The 11331-nt window shown below is 36.4% G+C and overlaps 1 pseudogene; it reads left to right on the top strand.

The window, feature by feature from the left end:
* The first annotated feature begins 9397 nt into the window (after window positions 1-9397).
* LOC114051753 lies at window positions 9398-9931 on the top strand (annotated as a pseudogene).
* The last annotated feature ends 1400 nt before the right edge of the window (window positions 9932-11331 follow it).

Genomic DNA, 11331 nt, shown 5'->3' with positions numbered 1-11331 from the left:
AGAGATGATAGACTGATGGTCCAGAATGAGAGATTACTTCCTTTCTTCCTTTCTTCCTTCCTTCCCTCCTTCCTTCCTTCCTTCCTTCATTTGTTTCTGTTTATTGGGACATAGATTTGGGATATAGGATTTGTTTTCTTTGTTTGACTACACATACTCATTACAAAAATTTTGTTTTGTTTGTTTTGCCAATGATGGGGTAGGGGTGCCTAGGAGAAAGAGAAAATTGATTTTTTGTTAACTGAAAAAGTAAATCTTTTTTTAAATATAGGCTCTTAAATTATCTATTTATAAATATAATAATTGAATCAAATGTTTTTAGTATTTGAATAGTATTATAATCACATAATACTTATGAAGCCCTATCATTCTAGAAAGAAGAAATAGATGATATTCAAATGATTTTCCTACCTCTCCACACTTCATGTGCTCCCCCCACCAACCAATTTCTAAAGCAATAGCTGCCAAATTGCAAGCAAAATAGGTTTTGAGGGGTGCAATCTTTTTTTACACATAAATTGCATATGCACACACATACAGATGAACACACTACAGAATAGGCAGTACTAATTCTTGGTGTATTTTCATGCTAAAGCTACCTCAGGGAAATTTCTTGTCAGTTGACAAAATATTCAGCTCTTGAATATGGGGAATACCTGGGATTTTGCAGGCTAAATGCACCATAGAATATAATTTTTGAGTGACGTTTTGCTGATAAAGTCACCAAGAGCATTTTATTTTCATTTTATTTTATTTTGAATTATAGATCCTTTTTACATAATAACTATTATAATTATTTGGTGCTAGGTCAGGCAAAAATGCAATTTCCCTTTGTAATGACTTTGCTTCTGAAAACTGATGGCTGAACTGTGAAGAAGAAAATTCACAATTAAAAAAAAAAGAAAAAAGTAAGCAAGTGAATATGAAAACAAGTAAAGAATTCACACTGACTCATGAGGGTCATGCACAGATGTCCAACTGAAAAAAAAAGCACAAAATTGAATGCACCAGAATTAAATTGTAACACAAAAATACTTCATGAGTACTATGGGTCATTTTCTTAGGTTTTTGGAAAAAGTAGTAGACTTAAAATCAGAAGACCTGAGTTCCTTCTTATGTTACTGTGTACCAGGCCTCCATTTCCTCATTTATAAAATTAATGCTGATCCTACCTGATTCATTGTATTATGAAAATTAAATAAGATAGTATACATGATTGGTTGGTTGTTGTCCTTCATTCTCAAAGAGGACCAAAATGACACCTCTATGTTGAGATCAAAGTACAGTCTATATTACCATGGCTGATCAGACTGATAAGAAGGCTCTACCACAGGTCAGGCACAAATAGTGCACATGAACAATAGGAGTGGGAATGTCTTCAAATTTGTGCATCTCATGTTTCTTTTGAGCTACCGAAATTTTGTTGTGCTCGTGGAGTATAGTACTGGGTGATCCGTCTCAGTGTCTTTTGTGTGTCACAATTGATTCCAAAGTTCTTCAGAGAGACTTTGAGAGTGTCCTTGTATAACTTCTGAGCTCCATGTGAGTACTTGCCTTGTGTGAGTTCTCTAGTAAACATATGTTTGGCATTCAAAGAATGTAGCCAGCCCATCAGAGTTGTGCTCTCTGCAGGAAAGTTTGAATGCTTGGCAGTTCAAGTGAAGAAAGGACCTCAGCATCTGGTAATCTTTAGACTTTTGCCAGGTAATCTTTAGACTCTTTCTAAGAAAATCCAAATGGAAGCAATTCAGTTTCCTGTCACGATGCTGGTAGACTGTCCAGGCTTTACAGGCATACAACAATGAGGTCAGCACAATGGCTCTGTAGACCTTTATTTTCATAGGCAGTCTAATATTTCTTCTCTCCCACACTTAACTCCAAAGCTTCCAAAACACTGAGCTAGCTCTGGCAACATGTGTGTCAACCTTACATCAATGTGGACACCCCTGGAAAATATACTGCCAAGATTAGTGAACTTAGTCAAAAGACATCACTCTTATGAATACGTATATAAATACTTCTTAAATGTAAAACATTGTATAAACATAAGTTATAGGGTGATTGAACCAACTTTCTCATATTCTAGGAAACAGAGTCCCCTTAAGTCTAAGGGACATGTTCAACGTAACTCTGAGGCTATCAGATGTATGATCTGAACCTAGGTCTTCTAACTCCAGAACCAATGCACTTCTCCCAATTTTCCACTATGTCTCTTATACTAATGTTTTTTATCTTCTTTTCTGATGGTGTTCATATAGAAAGAATGTCAGGACTAATTCCTGTCTTGAGATTATTTTTAAATATTTAATATTCTACAGGCTACTATATAGATAGATTAAAAAAACACTTTGTTTTTTCAGTAAAAATATCAGGCTATAAGCTCTACTTCTTAGGTTAAAAACATCTGCAATACAATTGCAGTACTAGAAAGGACAATAGGGATGATATACAGCTCATTCTTTTCCCATGTGATTTTTATTTCTTCTAACTCTCTGCATCTTGAAAGATTTTTCATTTCATATATCTTCGAGATTGTGAATATTTGGTATAAAATTGGTACCATTTTCTTAAGATTTTATGTATCAGTATCTCTCTGTGATTATGTTCCTATTCCACTGCAGTTTACTGGTTGAGTTCTCTAGGATATTTTGAGGTATGTAGTTGTAATGTGGGGATTCATCATCTTTCAATGGAACAGTGAACATCTGTTATATAATTCTAGCCATCAGATCATATCTTGTTAAGTATTAGAAACTAATTGTTTTCAGCCTGCCAGAAAGGTTACAAAGTCTACTATGTCCTTGCATAGCAATAAACATTTATTAAGAACTTTACTATGTGCCAAGCACTGTTAATGTTCACTGATCACTAATTCTGAACTTCTTAAGCAAAATCATCCTGAAATTTCTCATGGTGATGATCTGGCCCTGAATAGTCATCATAAAATATCTATTTCAATAAATAAACATGTATGTCTCAAAGAATTTGTAATACAGTCATTCCCCAGGAGATACATGATCAAAGTATATGAAAAGTCAATTTTCAAAAGAAGAATTTTAAGTTATCAATAATTATATTAAAAAAGTTCTAATCTAGATTACTTATAGAGAAATGTAAATTAAAGAACCTTTTTAATAGTGTAAAAAGTAGTGTATTTTTAATATAGCTAGTCAAAGTTTAAGTCCCAACTGAAACTTAACCTCTGCAACCTAAGTTGAGATTCCTTAACTCCTAGTCTGCTTACCTTTAAAGTAAATGTAATAATATCACACTGCTCATCTCATAAATGTTATTTGAGGGAAATGTCTTTGAAAACTAGAAGTGGAACTCCATATCATTATTTTTTAAAAATATTTTATTTATTTTAACATTCTTTTCTTTTTAACTTTTGAATTCCAAATTCTCTTCTGCTCTCCCACATCACCCCTATTCACTGAGAATGTAAACAAATTATATCAATAATAGAAGAGAAATCATGAAAAACATATTCCCATATTAGTCATATCACAAAAAGGGAAAAAAAGTGGGAAAATTATATTCTCATTTGCATTGAGTTCATCGGTTCCTTTTCTAGAAGCAGATAGCATTTTTTCATCATGTATCCTTGGAATTGTCTTTCATCATTGTATTGATCACAGTAGCCAAGTCTTTCACAGTTTATCATCCTCACAAAATTGCTGTTATTATGCACAATGATCTCCCAGTTTTTCTCACTTCACTGTGTATTAGTTCATATAGGTCTGGCCTTTTTTCTGAAACTTCCCCCCTCATTATTTCTCACAGTACAAGCACACTCCATCACAGTTGTGTACCACAACAAACTCAATCATTTCCCAATTGATGAGCATTTGCTCAATTTCCAATTCTTTGCCATCACAAAAATAGATGCTATAAGCATTTTTGTACATATTTGTCCTTTTCCTCTTTCTTTGATCTCTTTGAAATACAGACCTACTAGTGGTATTTCTACATCAAAGAGTATACACAGTTTTATAGCATTTGGGGAATAGTCCAAAATCATTCTCCAGAATGGAATGCTTGGACTAGCTTACAATGCCACCAACAATCGTTAATGCACCTATTTTCTTTCATTTCCTTCAGAATTTGTCATTTCTAATAGTTGTGAAATGGTACCTCAGAGTTGTTTTAATTTGTACTTCTCTAATCAATAGTGATTTAGAGCATGTTTTTTTTTTACTTATGATTATACAGAGCTTTGCTTTCTTCTAAAAAAAACTGACTGTTCATATACTTTGACCATGTATCAAATGGAGAATTGATCTTATTTTTATGAATTTGACTCAGTTCCCTATAAATTTGAACCATTAAATCCCTATAAAAATCCCTATAAAATTGTACCATTTCACAACTATTAGCTTACTGAAGAAAATAATAACTCAAAAATTAGAATCGGGCAAGTGGAAGTTAATGATTCCTAAAGACACCAGACACTTCCACAGTAATGAGAAAGTATTTCTAGGAATATTGCTGTACATGGTGATGACAATATTGGCATCCATCTAAGTCCTTGCAGCTGGGATTGCTTAACTTGCAGATTCAGCCTTATTTTACTCACTTGGACCAATCTGGGTTGAAGGTCTAGTGTCACAGAATCATAAACTCCCCAGCTAATCCCTTTTGGATTTCTTTTTACCAAATCTATAATTTTATTGTTATAGAAACTACTAATGAGGAAACTCCAACCAATGCAAATCAGTATTCGCTCTTATACTTAACAGTATTGTGTTTATTGTTGTTGTTCAGTCATTTTTCAGTCATGTCAGACTCTTCATGACCCCATTTGGAGTTTTCTTGGTAGAGATACTGGAGTTGTTTGCCATTTCCTTATCCAGCTCATTTTACAGGTGAGGAACTGAGGCAAACAGGGTTAAGTAACTTGCCCAGGGCTGAACAGCTTAGAAAGTGTCTGAGGCTAGATTTGAACTCAGAAAGATGAGTCTTCCTGACTCTAGACTGGGCACTCTAATCGCTGTGATACCTAGCTTTCCCTAGGCAGCTTTATAATCTCTTGTCTTGGGAACTGAGAAGCTAAATGACTTGTCTGAGATCACAAAGGTTATTTTTCAGAGGCTGTGTCTGGGCTTCATATTCTGACAGGAGTTCTCTATTCACTATTCCATTCCATGTACCTTTCTCATCTACTCTGATTTTAAAAGCCAGGTTCTTGCCTTGTCCCTTATGGTCAATTCTGGATGTTATACTCCAGGCCCAGTCACTGGGTCTTTATCTTGTTTCCTCATGTTGGAGCCTATGTCTTAATTCCCTGCTCAATTTCATAGTTCCTATGGGACAAACATTCCCTCCTGACTTTTTATAGACAATTCTTCTGCCCTTGAAACAGGTATTCCTATAGCTACATTTCTGATATCTGTCAATAGAATCTCCCTCCCTACTCTCCTTTAATGTCTGGATCCCAGTTTTCCTTATTCTAGCCCCTTTAAAGAGGTAGCTAGGTGGCACAGTAGATAGATAGAATACTTACCCTGAAGTCAGGAAGACTCATCTTTCTGAATACAAATCTGGCCTCAGACACTTATTAGCTGTGTGACTCTGGGCAAGTCATTTAACACTGTTTGCCTTAATTTCTCATCTGTAAAATGAGCTAGAGAAGGACATGGCAAACCACTCCATTATTTCTACCAAGAAAACAACTAATGGGATCATGGAGAGTCAGACAGGAATGAGCAACAATAGCCACTTTAAAGAAGAGGATGAACATGGTTGGCATAACCTAAATTGGAAATCACTCTGTGGGAGATGAATTGTCGTATTTCATAAGCAATCCAAACTTTCCATTTCTGTTTGTCCACATCAAATTTCCAACCTGATCTGGGGTTTACCTGTACTACATTAAGTTTTATTATATCTTGATCATCTTCAGTTCAATTCAAGCCAATTCAAAAAATAACTACTAAGCACCTGCTTTGCTTTTGTTATTCAGTTATTTTTCTGTTGTGTTGAACTCTTCATGACCCCACTTTGGATTTTCTTAGCAGAAATACTGGAGTGATTTGGCATTTCCTTCTCTAGCTCATTTTAACAGATGAGAAAACTGAGGCAAATGGGGTTAAGTGACTTGGCTGGAGTCACACAGTTAATAAGTGTCTGAGGCTAGATTTGAACTCAAGAAGATGAATCTTCCTGAAGGCAGGTCTGGCACTGTGTCTGCTGCCTCACCTAGCTGCTTTGTTTGGTGCTAAGAATAGAAAGTCACAGATGAAACTGCTACTGTCCTTAAATACATTCTAGTCTTCTTTTGCATTTCTAGTTGAATAAGGCTTCATGTTCACAGACACAATTTTGTGTTTAGTCTCCTTTCTGGCAACCTTTTTTCCCCTGCTCCTAAACCAGCAACCTCTGAGCATAGCTGAATCTTTTGACTCTTTGTGCCTTGGTCTCTAACACTGACTTGTAAGAAGGTACCAGGTAGATGCCTACCTGGGCCTCCACCCCTTTGTTGCTGCCTTGCTCGTTGAATGCTGTGCTCCACCTACTTCTTGAGATACTTTATTTATCACACTGCTTGTTATTGTTCAGTTGGTTTAGTCATGTCCTACTTTTTGTAACCCCATTTTGGGGGTTTTGGCAAATGTATGTGAATGGTAAACCATATCCTTCTCCAGCTTATCTTCCAGATGTGGAACTAAAGCAAATAGGGCTAATTGACTTGCCCAGAGTCACACAGGTAAAGTATGAGATCAGATTTGAACCCAGGAAGATGAGTCTTCCTGACTTCAGGTTGAGCACTCTATCCATTGTGCCACGTAGCTGTCTCCACTGCCCAGGACTTACCAATTATTGACTGTTTTTTTTGTCTGACAATGAATTTGCTATTAATATTCTTATGTTTCACATCCAAGTTCTGAGGATATCCAATCTGTCCCATCTTGCCACCAACATAGTCAAACTCCTATAGTTAATATTTGACAGGAAAAAATGGAAAAGAGCTGAAATTTTAGCATCCAAATATTGCTGAATGCCCCTTTACCTTAGAAACATCTTGTCATGATTAGAAAATTATGTTAATAATTCCATAGGACAAATATTATAATTAGTATTTATTAAAAATAATTGTACTCAAATTACTTTCTTAATACATATGCTACAAAATTTGTGAATGGGTAGTGCTCTCTCCGTGTTTTCATGTCTCTATTGGGAAAATAGTGATGTAAAGTATGACATGTGCCCCCTGGTTATAACTGGGCACAACCATGGCAACCACTTTGGAAACTAATTACACTGCAAAATGACCATTTGACAGAATGGGCAAATTTGGTGTTTGAGGAAGTACAGGAAAATGTGTTTTAAAGATTCTTATGCCTTTGATTTTCCATGGCACTTTTGGGAAAACATTATCCTCTTTCACAGGTTCCTCAAATTAACTAGTATGGGACAAGAAATTGAGAGATGCAGAAAAATAAAATCTCTTTACCTGCACCTAGGATCCCAAGTTCTGTTGGCAAAAGACTAGTTGAAATATAAGAATGCACACTTTCTAAGTTTGTTTTTTCCTTCCTTACTCTAACCTTCCCCAAAGCCAGAAAGTCCCTTCCTATCCTCTAAGTAGACCTTTCTGTAGTCTAAAATAAGGAGGGAGAAATCTGAAGTCCTAAAGTTAAAAAGTTAAAGGCTTAGCCATTGAAAGTTAAAGCAATTTATTTTGACAAAAGCTTTCTGTTTTAATTTTTAACACTCCATTAAATTGCTAAATTGAGTCATTAAAAGTGTCTTTCCTTTCATCTTGCTAACAATGGCCTTGGAACCTTCAACAAATAGTATATCTGGAAGTAGAAGGTGTTTTTGTTGCTGTTGCTACTGTTGTTTTAAAGGACTAGCTAGTTCTCAGCATGTGATAATTAGGTCTACCAAACACTTAACAATCAGCAGGTAAAGTGTAACAGCAATTAAAGCTTTGCCCTAGTCTCTCTCTTCTTGGCTCATTATGTTCTATGAGATGGCTTGGTAACTGAGGGTACAGAAGGTCTGCATAATTTGAAATGTAAGATTAGAATCCCTTGCTATTGAAACCCTTAGTTTTTCACCTATTTTGGGACAAAATGTGAAGGCATATCTGAATGTGTGGAGAAATATTGAGTAAATATAGACTAAATAGAAAAATTAATCTATAGATGAAACTCACAGAATGTTGGATATAGAGCTGAAGACATTGATAACTTAATGGGAATTGGCTCTGACTCATTATGAACAAGACAAATAAGATAATTTTAATGGATGGATCCTTAAATATTCCTAGCTTTCCCTAATAATTTAATATGGATTTACTCTTCCAGAAGTTATCTTGAACTTATTTATACTTTCATTTCATAATACTTCTTGTGATAATAATATGTATTTTACCTGCTAGGATAATATAATCCTATTTAGGGTCATCAATTTAGAATTAGAAGTTAGATGTTAGTAAGGATATTTAGTCCAACTCCTGTATTTTCTAGATGAGGAAAACGAAACCCAGAAAGGTGACAAAGATAATTTTAATTAGACTCCTATTTTATTCTCGTCACTATTAATCAGTTCAATGTGATTCCATAGAGGTAATTGCTAGCAATTATTAGTGATATACTCATTTAGTAATATATATTTAATCAATCTAGTCAACTAACAAGGGTATAGGAATTACATATATTATTACACATCTTAGATATGGGAATAATTAGATAAGGTTAGATAAAAATCTTTCTTATATTGGGTCCCAGACTTTAAAGTATAAGTTATAAGTTCACTGTTTACTAGCCTGATATAAAGCTCACTGGTTGTTATAAAGTTCAGTTGCCTAACTACAAATATGCTGATGACCAAACCCAGATTGAGTGGGATGTCTTAACATGATATGGAAATTCCCCCAATTTATTTGTGTATCTCTGGACCACCCTCTTGCCCAACATGAGGAGGGGCCCTTCTTAGGGCTATTTTATCAGCAGAGATGATCCTTTCCATGCCATCCTGTGACCATCTATACTGATACATCATTTCTGGCCCTCCTAGAGGGTCAAAATCAAAGTCTATCAATGAATGAGACTCTGCATTTTTCTTTTCCTTTTCTGAGAGTCTGGGTATCAATTTCCACAAAAGCAAGGCTCTGGGGACCAGGGGGCATCTCAGATCTTGAGGAAGATCTGAAGTCCCATTCATTGAAGGGGTCTGGTCTCTTTAATAAATGGTTAATGACTTGGAGTTCTACCTCAGTGGTTTTTCTTGTAGATTGGTTAATTTTGGACCCCACAGAAGCTAAGTGACTTATCTAGGATCACACATGAATTAAGTGGCAGAGCATAAATTCAAAAGCATGTTCCATTGCCCTAAATTGAGCATTTTCTTAAAATACTGTTATCTCTTTTGAGGCTTTCGTGTCATAAATATGCCAACCGTCCACCCAGTTGAGATCCACAAGATAGCTGCTCTCTTGTTGAGATATGCTAGCCATCATTGCTTCCGTGCCCACCTAAGCCCCAGCTCTGTGTCAGAAATGCTATCCCTCTGGGAACAACAGCTAAGGAAGAGATGGAACATTTCTGGAACAAGAATATCAATTCAAATTGTCCTTTGTCACCTCACATCACCATTTACAGTTGGTCTCTCCCTATAATGATGTCCATTACCCACTTAGGCACTGCCCTGAGTACAGAGTATCCCTTTTTGGATCAGCAGCCTTGTTGTTTCCTGGGAATTTTGAGTCTCACTTGGAGCTTGTAAAGTCCTTGGGCCTAGGACCAACTCTGATCCATATGGCCAAGTTTGTTCTTATCTTCCCACTTCTGTGCCACACCTGGAATGGAATCCAATACTTGATGTAGAACCTAGGGAAGGACCTGAAATTCCTCAACTCTAACAGTCTGAAGTAGTTATCTTGGTTCTTACTGTGTTGTCCTCTGTGGGACTAGCAGCCATGTGAGGGGATAATATATCTCTCATCTCCTCAGATGAGATGAAGGATTGAGTTTTCCTTCTCCCTTTCCTTCAGCCACCCTTTCCCTCAAGCCAGGGCAGAGCCCTTCTGTATGGCTTATATCTCAGTATGTTTGAAGAACTCCTTAGAGTCTGGGTCATGAGTATTAGAGCTATAGGAGAAGTTCCAACATTCTCCCCACTAAAGAAGCTGCATGATAAGGCTCTCAAACTCTTCCTCTTCTCCTCTCCCTGCCCACCCATACCCTCCAACTACCTTTCTTTCTGTGGGTTTGTCTTCTCTCCTCAGGCCCCTTCAACCTCTTTCCATATTGGACTTTGACTTGTGCTAAGGGTCAACTGATGGCTGCCCAATTCTGAGGCAGTAAAAACAATGCCTGCTGTGTTACCTCTGCCTTAGGGTTGGGGATAAAGGCTTTGAGTGCTAGTGGCCATGGGCTGCTGGCTTAAAGGACAAGGCTGCCCATTGGAAATGGCCCAGAGTCCTAAACCACTCACACTTTGAGAGAAAAAGGAACCAGCCTATCTGGGTGGGTGCAGGGAGAGAAGAAAAAAGGGTCAGTTGGCTCCCTGGAGGCTGCAGATATTCTGTGGGGAGAGGGCAGATAGCTCTCCTGGCCCAGGAAAAGATTTAGAAGATTCTCAGTCAATACATTGGGAGTTCTCTCTTTTCCTGGCACTTAAAGAAAAAATTAGCCTCCTAATTTCATATTTTCCAATAAAAATTCATGTGACAAAAAAAACATCCCTACCTTCCAATATTTTAAAGGCTTTGAAGAGTTTAAATAATATTTTAAATTTATCTTTATATGGAAATCACCCAACTTTTCTATTGTTTTATCACTGAGAGATAGTGTGTTATATTGGAAAGAGGAGGTCTTGGTGTCAAAGGACCTATGTTTAGGTCCTATATCTCACAAGAGTACTAGCTGTGTAACCTTAGGCAAATAACTTCACTGGAGCTGCCACTTTCTCATCTGTAAAATCAGGTCAATCCTATTATTATTACTTACCTCATTGGTCTATTGTGATTACTGTGCTTTGGTAACCTTTAAAAACACAAATTCAATAATAATTCAATGGACATTAATTAACTGTGTGCTACTGTATGTGTAAAGCATTTTGCTAGATTTTGGGCATACAAAAGTTTAAAAAGGTACAGTTGCTGCCCTCAATGACCATGAATTGTATTTGATTGTGAGGAGGGGGTAGGGAGAGGAAAGGTGTGATGAAGGTTTACACACATATACAAAATAAAAAAGGAGAATTTGCTCAAGATAAAGGAGAGATTCAGACAAAAGATTTTAAGGAAAAAATTAAGACGAGAGAGAATACTTACTCTGTGTATGTGTGTGTGTGTGTGTGTGTATGTGTATGAATAAACGG

This window comes from Vombatus ursinus, unplaced genomic scaffold (genome assembly GCF_900497805.2).
Source record: "Vombatus ursinus unplaced genomic scaffold, bare-nosed wombat genome assembly UNPS02014805.1, whole genome shotgun sequence".
In the NCBI taxonomy this organism is placed as follows: Eukaryota; Metazoa; Chordata; class Mammalia; order Diprotodontia; family Vombatidae; genus Vombatus; species Vombatus ursinus.
This window is presented reverse-complemented; position numbering and strand designations above follow the sequence as displayed.